The following is a 15808-nucleotide window of genomic DNA, read 5'->3' on the forward strand; positions in this document are numbered from 1 at the left end:
CGTTTACCAAATAAAGCACGGGGAAGACTGTTATTTTGCATGTATTCATAGGCTAGCAACAACTAATTTCCTTTGATACAACATCCATGTAGCTTCACAAGATGTGGGTGTTGCAAAGCATTAATCATGCCTAACTCGTTCATGAATTCCCTATTTCCTTGCCTTGATTTGGAGAAAAGCTGCTTCACTTCACTACTATTATGGTGCCATCTATCATTACTCCCTTCAATCGATAATTAACTTTTTGACTTGGTAGAAAAACATATTACAATTAGTAATTATGAATCTACAATAGAATACCTTGTAAACGGAACCAAAACCACCTTCTCCAATCTTATTAGTTGCTTTTTTAATTTGCCTCAACGTAAATGAACCAATGATTTCATTCAACTCTGTTGAACAACAAATGAAATTGAGAACATGTAAATAGATACCAACAGAATCTACAGAGTAGTGTAGACATGACAATTTGAACCCACTTACTTACAAGTGGGGTGATTCGGGTCGTGTTTAATCTCAAAAGACCGTTGGTAAAAATGAGTAAAAGTGATTGTGGGTCCACCGACCCATATTACAAAATGACCCGATTCAACCCAGGCGTATTAAGACTTGTTTTGCTAATCCAATATGGTAGACAACACCATGCTTTGCATTGCTTATTAAGACCCATCAGAATGTATTAAGACCCGTCATAATGACCCAAATGGTAAGACCCGTCAAAATGACCCAAACGTATTAAAACCCGTCAAAATGGTAGAAAAAACCACGCTTTGCATCGCTTAAGCATAGCATTACCTATGAGAAGAAGCTTGAAACTAACAATGTTCACCACTACAATGTTTTTGAGGAAGTACCACGAATCCTATAGCTTATCCAATACGAAGCATCAACGCCCACTTTAACACTTTAACAATGTTCACCACTACAATGTTTTTGAGTATCTTCACCTTCTATGTAGACCTCTAATCCTGTTTAAAGGGATGGCTTTCCAAATGCCTATAGACGAATTAATTTTTCCATGGGTAAAATATCAACAACAGATAATACACCCCCTCCTTTTGTTCAGTCATCATATTGTATTTATAGCAAAATCCACCAAAACAAATCACTTATTTATTTGTATGATGTCTAAGCATTACGTAAGTGTTTCGTTGACTGTTATATTGAAGATGTTAATAATCAGTTTGGCGTATGTAGGCAGTCGTTTAATCAACGTAGTAAAATAAACCACATACCTCTCATTGCTTAATGAGTTCAACTTCCAGTCACTTATTCCTTGCAAGAATGACCTGGGCAATAAAATGCAAGATCAAAACTTAAATTGTTCAAAAGTACTAAATCTACAAACAACAAAAGCTACGCCAGAGGAAAAAAATATACCTGCTTTCATTCTTTTGTGAGTGTAGCGTACTCAGATTAGGCAGTTAAAAATTATTGAAAACAACGAAGCAGACCACTTAAAAAAAGCATCAAACAATGGAAGCTAGTCAATAATGACATAATCATTTGAAATGAATTATTGTTACATTAAACAAACAAACATTGTGTACCAAAACAGCAACCAAATCATAAACGTACAAACTTTGTTCAGTAATTCTTTGAGATCCATGCTCCCTACTTCCCCAAAGAAATGATAATTTTCAAAGGAGTATAAGCCATGATGTAGGATAAATATTAGTGATGTAGAGTGGATTGATAATCAAATCTGTTAATATATTGGTATATATTAAATTAGAATGACTTCCGTTGAAATATAGGTTGAAGATGAATGATTTTCAGTGTGCCTACAACAGAAGAACATTTCAAACTTTATTGTTCATGTAAAACAGCAATTACGGCTTAAATATAGCAGTAAAAGTGATATATTATTAACCACAATTCAATCATTCAACTTATACAAGGTTCGGTATTTACACAAATTATTCAAACTTTTATAATTACGTTTCATATTATAGATTGATATTTTTTTAAAAACTCTCGCAACAAAATGTGTGTAAAAATACTCGTTAAAAACACATAGGAACCTCGGGAATGATGTTCTTGGAGGTGCTAATAACCAAGTCATCAAATGACTTTCCAACAACATTCAGAATTTCTGCACCTTTCTACGATTTCAAAGTCATCGTTAGTACCATGAGAATAAGATGATTATAAATGTAAAACACCAAACACAAATAAATAGACCTGGTAACATTAATAAATATAAATATGTTAATAATGTTATAACTTAGAGTAGTCCAATACTAAGGATTAAGCCGAAAGCAACATAAGAGGGAAAAGAATGTCAAAATGGGTTATACCTTATTGCTAACAGGTAACAGTACTAAGAAAAATGAAATGTGTAGAACAGTTTAGAAGTGGGTCGTAGCATAGTCACACTTTTACACCTTCGCGACCTCTTGTTATAATTAAAAAGATTATGTAAACAAAGTTTTCTTATTATATACTCCATATAATATAGAAGAATATAGATATAGAAATATAGATTGAAATGTCGACCAACTTTGACTGTTTTTGACCGACTAATTCAGAATTTGGCCAACTATATCCGATATTCCGATTTTGACCAATTCACAATAGTCGACCAATTCACCGTAGTTGTCCATTGAATTACAAAACATGTTAGTGAAGCAACCATCAACAAAAAGGGTAGGTGATACAGTAGTACAATAAAATGTTCTTAAACATAGTAGCTTGTATTGTTAAATTATAAACGCCAAGGATTTCAAAGGTTTGATCAGTAACGTACCAAATATAGCAGTACAGGTTGAGGAGAATTAGTAAGAGTGCCAGCCGCCAAAGCAGCTACCAATCCAATTGCAACTTCCTTGTCATTTTTATAATCAGAACAGAGAACTAATGCCAGAAGCATAGAAGGAATAGCCTGAAAATAAATATTATTTCATATGATAATAGCAATTGTAGACAAAGATTACAAATAAATATAATAAATACTCCGTAACATTTAAAAAAATAGGAAATGGAGAGTACAAATCTATGAATCCGATCCGATATATCTTGTGATCAAACCAATTGGGAGATAACCCAAGTTCATAAAACCATTTCATCTACTTTAAGTCTAATATTTTAGCTACATAGTCTCTGCTTCAATTCAACCTACATAGTCTGTCTCTTAACATATATTCAAACACCCACCAATTAATACATGCCTACATTTAGATTTTAAGTTAAAAGATATAAATAAAAAATAAATATAATGACTTCTTACCATTTATATCATCTTCCAGATCACTCGTAACTGCAGTATATTTGGGTTGACACAATGAAGACATCATATCGTAACCCTAATCGAGCTCCCAACAAACACCATATTTGTAAGAAATCATATTATATTATAATAAAGAAACGGAATTAATCAAGTGAAAATATAAATTTGGTTAACTGATTAAAAACATGATAAGATATAACTGAACTTGACCATCTGGTCCATCAACAAATTATATATTTAATGTATCACACAATAACAGTATTATTTTTGTTCTTTAAAGTACTACGTGTTAAACATGAATTGAGATGTAATTCATACCTTAACCCCTGCTTCAATATTCTTCCCAGACACCCATGTTCCATGAACTACAAATTTACTTTCTTTCAATACATATAATTATTATTATTATTATTATTTACCAATTCGTCAATAAAAAAAACGATCCCAGATATGAAAAACCAATACATATAATGTGTGCTTCGTACTTACTTACTGGCTCAAGTTAATCCAATATCAAGAATGATGTACAATTTTCGGCGTTAATCCAACCTGATTACATGAAACAATACCCACGTAAAAAAAGTTCAAAGCTCTGTTCATAAAACATTATCAAAGAACCAAAAGTTTTAATCTTTATTTTAAACATTCAGATTACTAAAATAACATCAAAGAAAAAACTTTACCAAGTGTGAGATCCGAGAAACTAACGCCGCCTTCTTCAACCTCCTCCATTGTTTCGATTCTTCTATCATCGGCGCCGATTAAGCCACCAAAATAATCAGATGGGTATGCGAAGCCCTAATCGCCGTTTGATGATAATCATGTACTGTAATTGTATATGAATCGATTGATCTAACGGGTTGCAGTGTAGGATTTGATTGAATTTTGAATAACTAATCGCCTTTACTCCATAGAACAAACCCATGTTTCATCTAAGATTTTGAATAACAAAACCCTAATCACCTTTTCTCCATTGAACCTTTCTAAATCGGTACATCTTCACGATTCAAACTGGTGGTCGATTGTAGAGAGGCAATTGAAGCTGTAATTTGGGGTCGATTACAGGAGGCGATTACAGAGCATTGTAGGTGTCGATTGAAGGTTGAGAAAACAGGTCTGTAATCGATCTCAGTTGTATTTAGTTTCTTTTTGATGGCCCGTGTTTTTGTTAATCCAGGGATAATATTGGAAGAAAAATTTTGAGAGTGTAAGGGTTTAGAGAATGGGTATGTGATTGTAAATTCTTTGATCTAACAGTTCAGATTAGTGAAAATTTTAAACATATCTCAATTATGACTTTATTATAATGGATATAAGGGAATAAGGGATAAGGGATAAGGGATAATAATAAATGTCTTTTAATTTTAAAAAAAATAAAATTACAATTTATGGAAGATTAATATTTCCTTTTATAAAAGATTTTGTATTAATTTTTTAATTAAATTAATATATAATTATGACATCATTATTATGAAAAGTAAAATTTTTAGCTTAATGATAATGTCATTATTTTAGAGTTTTATTAGAATATATATATGATTTATTGCTTAATAGTGATAGAGAATGAATTTAGGCCATTAGATTAAAGGGTAGATGGAGGTCAATTTTTGATCTAATGGTTGAGAAGGTAGTTTTGGAAATATTTATTCTCTAATAACTTTTCTTTTAATGAATAAGGAGGATGTACAGGGAGGATATTGATATATTGAATATATTGATTAATATGATTTTTTTAAAATATAAATGAATGTGTTAAAAATATTTATAAGTTCTTAAGAATGTTTACTAATTTCTTATAGAAGAGAGTGACAGACTAATAACAAATAAATAAAACATTGTGATGGTGGTGGTTGGGGGCAAAGCTGGTGGTGATGGTGGTGTTAGTGGTGGTTGTTGTAAGTTGTGGTGGTGGTGGTGTTAGTGGTGGTGATTGGTGGTTGTAGGTGGTAGTGGTGATGGTGGGTGATAGTAGTGGTAGTGGTGATGGTGGGTGATAGTAGTGGTTGTGGTGGTGGTGGTGTTAGTGGTGGTGATTGGTGGTTGTGGGTGGTGGTAGTACGTGATGGTGGTGGGTGATGATAGTGGTTGGTGGTTGTGGGTGGTGGTGGTTGGTGGTCGTGATGTTAGGTAGTTGGTGGTGGTGATGGTTGCTGGTTAGTGATGGTGTGTGATAATTGGTGGTGGTAGTAGGTGGTGGTAGGTGGCGGGTTAGTAGTGGTAGTTGGTGGTCGTAAGTAGTTGGTGGTTGTGGTAGTGGGTTGGTAATGGTAGGTAGTGGTGCGAGGTTATGGTGGTTGGTGGTCGTGATGGTTGGTAGGTGTTGGTGATGAATGGTGGTTAGTGGTGGTGGGTGATAGTTGATGGCGATAGTGGTGGTGGGTGGTGTGGTGGTAGTGGAAGATGGTGGTTAGTGGTGGTGGGTGATAGTTGATGGTGATAGTGGTGGTGGTGGTAGGTGGTGGGTGGTAGGTGGTAGGTGGTGGGTGGTGGTGGTGGTGGAAGATGGTGGTGGTGAGAGGTAGTGGTGGTGGTGGTTGGTGCGAGGTGGTGGTTATTGTTGGTGGTGGTTGGAAGTGGGTGGTGCCTTTGGGTAGGTGGGGGTGGTAAGTGGTGGTGGGTTGTGGACGTGATGGTTAGTAGTTGGTAGGAGGTGTGTACTGGTGGTGGTGGTTATTAGTAGGTGATTGGTGGTCGTGGTGGTTGATAGTTGATAGGTGGTGGTGATGGATGGTGATTAGTGGCGGTGGCAGTGGGTGCTGTGGTGGTGGTGGTAGGTGATGGGTGGTTGGTAGTGGTCGAAGGTGGTGGTGTTAAGTGAGATGTGGCGGTGATGTAGTTGGTGGTGGTTTCGGGAGGTTAACTACTTTTTTGATAAATTTAAAAAAATTAAATGTAATATTTAACATTTTATTTCAGTGAGTTATTATAAGTTACAAGTTCTTACCTTGATTAGTTACATTGATTTTTAACAAATTATATATTTTAATATATGGTTTACATCGAAACAAAACTGAAATTATATATAACTTATTTGTAGCGACGTAAAATTCAATAAAATGTTAAAAAAATTTGTTTGCTGATTCGGCAAAATCAAAGGTTTTTTTCTCAAACCCTTATCGTCACCCTATTCGCTATGGCCTATTGTTTCGCCAAGTGAGTTTCTTCCAAAAAATTTGTTCTCATTGATTTCTTGCTATGTTGTAATTATTTTTTGGTGTCATTAATTCTTTTCCTTACCTTTAATTGATAGTCAATGATCACGTATTATGTCCATTGTTATCTATTCAAATCATATATCGCGCACATATTTATTTAACATCGTATCGATTTTCGGTTAATCAAATTCGAAATGTTCAAAATCGAAAACCGAATCGAGAAACCGATTTCAAATTCGGGTTGATTTCTTTTTTCTTTTATTTGTTTTCGGTTCGGTATACAATGTAAATGTTTCAAACCAAATATTGAACACCCGTAGATTTTGCGTAAAAGATATACGGTGTAAATAATTTTGTTAAATAAAAAAAAATCCCGCTAAAACAATTTATAAAATTCAAAACCCTTTAATTGTTTCCCGGGAAAATTATTTGAAAATGCATCGAACTTTCACTGAATTCCTATTGTATGCATTCAACTTTTAGATCTCCTATTGTATACATTCAACTTTCTAAGTTGTACTATTGTATGCATTAAGTAACTTATACAGAGCAGGTTTCAGGTTAAAATGTATAAATAATTACTAAATTAGTCATTGAGATTTGAATAATTTTTGTATTTGGTCCCTAAACTTCAACATCATAACAGATCCCCAAAACCTAAAATAAATAAATTAACAAATAAATGCAAAATAACTCAAAAGAGAAAAATCCAATGACATACATGACATACAGGCCACGTCGATTTCCGAAAAAATTGTTGAGCTTTAAGAAGAATCGATAATAAATTAATGACGAAATGAGGCGATCACTGATTGTTGTTTGATTGCATATCCTAATTTGATCGAACAATAATACAACAATTGAAATGTAAGGGTTTTCGATGGTTGATTTGTTGATGACAAATTGGGCATTCCACGTCATCAAAGGGTTGGGACCATCTGATGTAGCCGTCAACTTCAAATTAGCAACAATTGAATCAGATCTGCTTCTTAGTTCATATCAGATTGTTCTATTTTCTATAGATGGAATCAAACGAATCAAACATCAGTCAACATTATCAAACGACAATGGATATTAAAGACGATGGCGGCAACGAAAACTACAGACAAGGCGGATGGCGGCGACGAAAATTACAGAGATGGTGATGGCGGCTACGGGAATGACTACTACGATTCTGGAGAGCTTAAAGTATTGTTAGCTGTAGCAAGATTTCGCCTTATATTTTTCTATAAACCAAATTCATATACTCCTCAAATATATCGATATCTTCAGAGGAAAGTGTGGTTGCTAGTTACTTCAGTTTGATTTTATATTTGTTTATACTTTAGTTTTGTAGGTCTGATAAATGTGCAGAAAAGGGAGTTTAAGATACAAAAGTAACATATATACTAACAATAAGTGTACTCATTTGAAAGATAACTAGTTAAAAGACCCGCGAATTCGCGGGTTTCTTTATAAAAAAAAATGTATACCAACTTAACATTGGAGCAATTATGATGAGATCGATTAATATACTCGGTGTATAATTAAGAAGAACTTCCGTCCGCAGGCTTTTCAAGGGATTTTATCATACGAAAGTAGAAATGGGTTTTTTTTTATGAGTATGTGAGTACTACTATGAGCTCGTCCGTTGAACGTAGGTTGTAAAAGTACGTTTTTTTTGCAAATGTCAAATATATATAACAATGACATAAATGCATATTAGGATGAAGTTTGTTGCTGGTGTATTAGTAAAATAAATAAGCTCAGGAGACCAAAATATATATACTTGCTACCAATAGTGTTCTAAAAAACAGATAACAATCTTATGTTAATATGACAAACAAATAATCCGCCTGTTGCATAAAAATCAACTTGTGTTGTTACATACCTACATAATAAGAAACATTAACATTTTACAAACCAAACAGTACATGTATCTCCAAACAACTCTGATGAAAGGTCAAAGGAAAGCCATCACAATATGTCAAATCCCCACCGTCATCACATATTCAACACGTATCATCATTCGGATCATCACCAAGATCCATAAACATCCATGTTGTAAAAACCATTTCTTTCTAACTCACCTTGTTTATTTCACGCGTCATTTAGACTGCATCAATGATTTACCCGATTTCAAAACAATATTCAAAAACGATTGCCTAAGTTTACTTCCAGCATGCGCCTCAAACTTCGAAATAGTTACAAACTTGCTACAACTTCGAAATAGTTACAAACTTGCTACAACGATCGCAATGTATTCCATCTTTTGTGAAATATCCTATTAAATAAAACATATATACATAAAATCGTAATCAGGAGTTTTCAATCACATTAAATAATTTGCAAATATTCGAGATAATAGAAGAGAACAGATTTCAAAGATTCTAAATAATCGAAAACGTTACCTAAATGAACTGATGATTTCTACATCGGGAATCAAACCTATCTTGGCGCTTCATCCGAGCAGTCAAGTCTGCCATTTTTTAGTCCTAATTGTTTAAGATTGAAAGGTCTGTCATTCTTTGTAAAGATGAAATTTGCTTACATTTTGGGCTACTTCCAGTTCTCGCTCAGCATCTACAACTGTCACATCTTTATAAGACCCACTGAAAATTACATCTTTCAAAAGTTAGATTCAAAAATTGAGACTCGAGTTATAATTTGTTAAAAGGTGTACATCAGGAGTTATGATTTATAGAATATGTTTTATCTCTGGGACACAAAGATTATCAGTAATCCATATAAATATAACCTCAAAGGCCATTTGAGAAGAACACTTGTTAATCCTGATACATAACTTTTCACTTGAAACAAACATATATTGAATGAAATAATTTATACGTATATGTACAATCTAACTCACCAACATGCGGAGACTTAATTCCTTCACATAACATATGGATGAAAAGATCCTCATAAATGAGTAGAAAGCTTAAAACAGCTTAACATACAATCTAATATGATGTCGAAGATGACTTTATAAGTACCTTAAATCGAAAGCAATTCAAAACCAATAAAACATATAATACATTCATACATACATCGAAAGTGAAACGTGAATATATATTCGAAAAGGGGTTTAGTGAAAATACACCGACCGAAAAAACCTGGTGACCGTCATGAAGCGTATTGGCCCATTATGAAATATAAAAATTACACCTGACAATTGAGACCCGTACTCTCAAATTTGGGTCAGCCCAAAACCGTTTTGACCCATTTGACCCATGACCAAATTCAACCCAAAAATGTTTCGACCCATTACCTATTTCAACTCAAAACCATTTTGACCCGTTGCCCAACCCGACCCATCCTGACCCGTTTGTCAGGTTAAAAATACAACATTCGGGAAATTGCAGTTATTTAAGAAATTAACAGTTAAGATGACAAAAATAGCATTTTTTTCTAATAAAGTATAGTGATTAGTTAATAAGTAATCACTATTAAAAAGCAAATCAGTTATTGTAAAAGACTAAACTAACCTCATGACCACCACTCATGGTGTCATGTCTGATGTCTTGCACATCTTCTGATCTTTCTTCCAAATCTTCGTAACAAACTCCATCTTAAAACGTCTTTTTCAATAGTTCTTCTGACCGGAATAGTCCATTCGGGACATCATCCAAATTCTGCCAGAATTGAATCATCTCATATATTTCATTACTTGAGCTATGCCCCTTTGGTTTTTCAGATGGTTCGCCTGTTATTTAATAACGTTACCTTAACCATTACATTCATAAAATCAAAACTTCAATGGAGCACATTAAATCTTAACTTTTATTATTCATATACATAAACTACTAACATTTATGTATAAGCTCTAATCTCTACATATATTTTAATCTCTACATATGCATATATATCAATATGTATTTGAGTTATTAGTAGTAAATACCAATGGCTTTTGTCGTTTAAGTTTAAAATGATCAAATACTGGTTGAAGATGAGAAACAACACAATTATTAAATCACCATCAAGAGACTGTTACCACATAAAAGAAAACAGACCCGTATCGTCAAAACTCATAAATAAACAACAAAAAAAGAGTCAAGAAAGCAAAAAGTCAACCTGTATGGTCTTGACTCTCATCTTTGTCAACTCTTCCATTGCCCTGAATCTTTGTTCATTTAATGAAACAAATTCAACATTTGAGATGATCGGTATGAAATATAGAAACAATTAGGGGTTTAAAAAGAGGAAAGCACGGCATATTTACTTTAATACTTGCAGTGGTTATGTCCCATCTCGGTAAGTAGTTACTTAAGCGAGCTAGCTACCCTTGCTTCAATCGCTTCGCGCTTGTCACCAATTGATTGAAGTTAATGTGCCATCCCACAATCAATAATCGCAATAAAAACTAATCTGCAGATGGCAAAACAAACGGAAAGAACAGTAATATATAAGATTACCTTTCAGCAGCAAAATTCCAGAAGCAACTAAAATATTAAACCCCTAATAATCATGCAGTCAAATTTGAAGAACACTAATGCAATACACCACAAAAATAATAAACTGAATATTTACCAAATAGCTATAACCATGACGATGAAATATCAGTGGATATAAAAAAAGATAGCAGAAGACCAAACATCAATAGCAGCAAATGATTTAAAAAAAAGAAAGGGACAATCTCAGTCATTTTCACATACGATATGTAACTTTGTTTGCTTCAATCTCATTGATTTTCATATTTATTATATATCTTGTTGCATCAGGTTTTTCATATTAATATACCATACAAACAATATGAAAAAAAATCAATTTTAACATCCTAACTTCCGTTTTGTACATGACGAAAAAAGTATATATCAATTATCATTATTAATTATGAATCCTTAGGTCCTAATAAAAATTAACGATTAAGTAACACAAAGAATTCTTCAACAATTTATACTTACAACCGAAAAATCGACTCATGAATATTGGTTCACTTCTAGATTGCCTGAAGTACAAATCGTAGAGATGCAAAGATGATTCCGCCAGACCTGATTCAAAAATTTGATACACACATTTGTTTTGAACATTCTTCATGTTAGATTAATATCGATCGTTAAAATCCGTTTATTGGTGGCCGCTGAAAATGGATTAGAGATGGAAATTTTGAGAGGATGATTCAGCAGTGTTTTTTTCATGGAGTGGGTGAAAGTTTGAACCCTAGAAACTATTGAGCGTAAATGACCCCTAATCTGATTTTTGATACTCCGTATGGAAAAAGTAAATAAGGGTATAACTGACTTTTAAAAAAGACTCTTAAAAATTATTAGTAATTGATTTTCGGGAATCAAATCAATGGTTAGATCTGATGTACCATATAGATCCAGTGGATAGGATTTAATTTGAAAGCTTAATTTGAATAATTATTTCACAATTAAGCTTTTCTTTTAATAAGAAGAGAGATATACGAGACCCATTTGTAAATTGTTTGTTAGATAAGAGTGAGCAGGGGCGGATCTTAGTGGAACTTAAAGGGGTTATCCGCCCCACCTGGATTTAACGGATAAAAAAAATTTTACACTAAAAATTTTTTTTTACTAAAAAATAAGGTTTTTATTAGTGTTTACCCTCGCTGAAAATGAAAAATTTATTAAATTTTTGCATCCGCCTCACCTGTCTTTGAGTTCAAGTTCCGCCACTGAGAGTGAGTGTAGTCATTTATAAGATAATAAATGAGATCCATATTTTCTCTAATAATCTCTGTAAAAAAGTTCATTTCTTCGCGGTTGTAAAAATAGATTTGTAAATATGAAAAGTTAATATGATATGATTAAGTGTGAATAATCGATGATGATGAAAATGATGGGTGATGATGAAAATGATGAATCAATTATGAAAATGAAGATGAGAGACTAATGATGTTAAAAATAAACATAAATGACTAACAATTAATATCTTACAAACATGAGGGACTAATGATGAATAAATGAAATTGAGTTGACCTGGAAGTTAACTGTTATAACAGGTTAAATACATACAATAGAACAATTTAAATAGTTGAATGCATACAATAGAAGATCTGAAAGTTGAATGCATACAATAGTAATTAGGTGAAAGGATAAATGCATTTTCAAACAATATTCCCAATTTTCAACTCCGCCTTTTATTCTAAAAAATAGCAACAGCAACCTTCCCTACCCCCAATCGTCTCTTCCTATCCTCTCGTCTCTTCTCTAGCCGATTGTCCGCTAAATCTAGGGTTTTCAATCCCCTACCAAACTGTTCGAATTAACCTTGCCTTTCTTTGAATTCGTGGGTGAACCCTCATTTTATCCGACACTTTTTTTGTAGCAGGGGTTTCGATTTAACCCTAGGGTATTGGATTCTGTGGCTTTTTATTGTGCGATTATCATCTAACTTTAGGGATTTTCACTCGCCGTTAGCGCTTTAATATTCAAGATCAAGAAGGAGAACGTCTGACGAGGCGGTTATCCCGGTTCATCAACCGAGTAAAGGTATTAGTTTTACTATTACAATCTTCTTTTAAAGATGGAGAATATATGATTATAAAAGTATTTTAAAGATATTAGGTGCAATGTTGAGATTTAGGCTGTATATTTATTTTTATTAGTATTGCTACTGCAATTTTGATGTATTTTTTTCCCGTTTAGTTTATGATGATAATGATAATATGGTTGTTTTTGTATTTTATTGACAAATTAATATGGAAAATTGTAATCAGTGTTTTATTAATTGAAGAATAATTTAAGTTTGAACTTTGAGTTTAATTTAGGAAATACTCTGAAGTCTGAACAATACAAAATTAGGTTTTCATATATATCAAGAAATGATTTAATTTAAATGATGATGATGGCTTAGTTATCTGTATTATTAATACGGAGTACATTATAAGTGCTCATAAGGATCTCTTATATTTAAAATTCGCATGTATATTTGTAGTTTGTAGGTAAATGTGTCATCTATGAATTTATTTTACGTTGTTATTTTTGTTATTGTTGTTTTTGTTGTTGTTGTTCGTTCTTCACTACTTTAGAGTTAACATAAGTATCTCATCTCTTTCAGTTACTTAACCATTGAAGTTTTAAATTTTAAACGAATATCAGCGTCTGTAGCAGTCGCAATTTGGGTTGACAGGTTCACAAGAAGGTGAAAAAAAATGTAAGGAACAAAATATGCCATCTTAAACAAATACTTTATAGAAGAATAGTATCATAGTTGATAAAACTGTTGTCATATTGCTATTTGTATACTCTTAAACTGTATAAAATGACGCTTTTGTTACTTTGAGTATTATCTTTTTGAATAGTTAATATTTATCAAAACACCACAGCTACTGGTTATCTAGCTTCTTGAAATTTATTACTGGGTAAACTTATGATAGTAATATATTTATATTTATATTTATGTTTATTATATACAAAGACTTTCTTTGTCTCTCCTTTTTTATGTTAATCTGATTTTCGTACAGATCCGAGGACAAAACGAGATTGATGCTCTAAAAATGGAACTACAAAAGATGTCTCAACTTCTTAACAATACTCTAGACGAACTTCAAATAGCGAAAAGAGAAAATCAGAATATATCATCAGAGAAGGTAACTGGATTGATTACTCATGATAGGTTTGCTACTCTATGCACTACAAAGTTTAAATGCTTAATATTAATATGTAATGCATACTAGTTTAAGTGATGAGCTTCATGTTGTAAGAGAAGTGCTTTTACTTGAGGAAAAACGAAGAAAGGCAGTTGAAAAAGAGCTAAGTAGTATAAACTACGCCGTACCCGAAAGTGATGACGACTTTGAGGTATTGTATAAAACGCAGTTTATATATTAAATACTTATCTAGGTCAAATACGCTGGATAGTTAATATTTGAAGTTTCGTAGGATAAGAGACCTTCCATGAAAGAAAATATTGAACGAGGATCAAAAGTATGGCCAGGATAGAGCAAAGGGATCTCAAGCCGTTAATCTTGGGAAATATGACGGACACCAGTGTCACCTATTATTACTAATGTGTTAATTCTCATGGTCGCTGGAGGTCTATGTGAACGGAAAAGTAACTAGAGTATCGACTTCAACAATACCGTTATGGAGTGTACCAAAGGCTTAATTGAAAGAATTGAACTTTCATTCGGTACATAAAAATGACAAGTCGAAGATCTTAACATGGTCTATTATAATATTATTATATACAATTAGGTATACAGACCATGATCAATTTAATTCCAAGATATATATTTTTTTTTTTTGTCAATTTGGCCAAAGAAGTAAATTTCCATGAGCAGGTCAATCTTTCAATGGCTTTAGTTGCAGTTTTGTTATTAGATGTTAGTTTTCACACAAATTTCTACTACATTTCAAGTCGTTCATTTACCTGTTTATTGCTGTTTACGTTGATTTTTCGTTTATCCCTACCGACTTTTAGGAGTGTCGTCCATGAACGAGACACCAACTATTTCTTGATTTTGTGAATGACAAACATCACTTTTTTGGTGGTTGTTTTAGTAATGTTGCAGGTAGTTTTCTTTTGGTTTCTTATGAAGTATTTTGGGTGCATCTACACAAAAGAACTAATTACGGTTGGTAATCTCTTCGTTCTTTCATTCATGATATTTCCTATTTGTTGAACAGACAATAGGCTAGAAATTCTGACCGTGTGTAATAAAATAGGCGAATTCTTCTAGTTGGTGTTTCATTTCAATTTTGTATATGTGTAATATCCATTTTGCGTAACGGGCCACGCGTTGCGACGGTTGCAATGTCTACCCAAATGCAACCGCCGCAACGCGCTGTCCGTCATTTTTCTAGTTTTGAATCTAATAGTGTAACGACCCGTCAAAATCGCTATTAACGCGGCACGTTAATCATTGATTCCACAGTGAGGTTTTGACCTCTACATGATACGTTTTGATAAAATATTGCATTCATTAAAATAAGTGACTTTCTAAACATAGAAAGTTATAAACATGTGGGCGAGTGCTTAGGTATAAGCAAAACCCCGAAATACATAAGTCTTTAATTTACAGGTTGACATCACAGTCCAATTATTTATTACACAACGCAGTTTTATTTTGAATGCAATAAACTTTGTACAAAGCATGAGAGACTCCATGCAGGCAACAAGCACATCACAGCGGAAGCATTCTAAGGACCTGAGAATAAAACATGCTAAAAAGTCAACACGAATGTTGGTGAGTTATAGGTTTAATTGCTCGAGTCATAAACATATATAAAGATAGACCACAAGATTTCATCAAAAGTTTATCAATAGATTCTACGTAACAGAGCACCCTGGTAACTAAACTTAACGCTATAGTGATAATTACCCCATTCGTTTTAATACACGCAAATCAACGTGTCTTAAACTCAAATAACATACGTCCGTTAAAAGGCTAGCGCTCTAGCTCGGACGGGGATGTCAAGCCCTATGGATCCATATACAATTATTCGCGCCCACCAGTCCATATCCTATGTACTGGCAGCTA

This window comes from Rutidosis leptorrhynchoides, chromosome 11 (assembly GCF_046630445.1).
Source record: "Rutidosis leptorrhynchoides isolate AG116_Rl617_1_P2 chromosome 11, CSIRO_AGI_Rlap_v1, whole genome shotgun sequence".
NCBI classification, from domain to species: domain Eukaryota; kingdom Viridiplantae; phylum Streptophyta; class Magnoliopsida; order Asterales; family Asteraceae; genus Rutidosis; species Rutidosis leptorrhynchoides.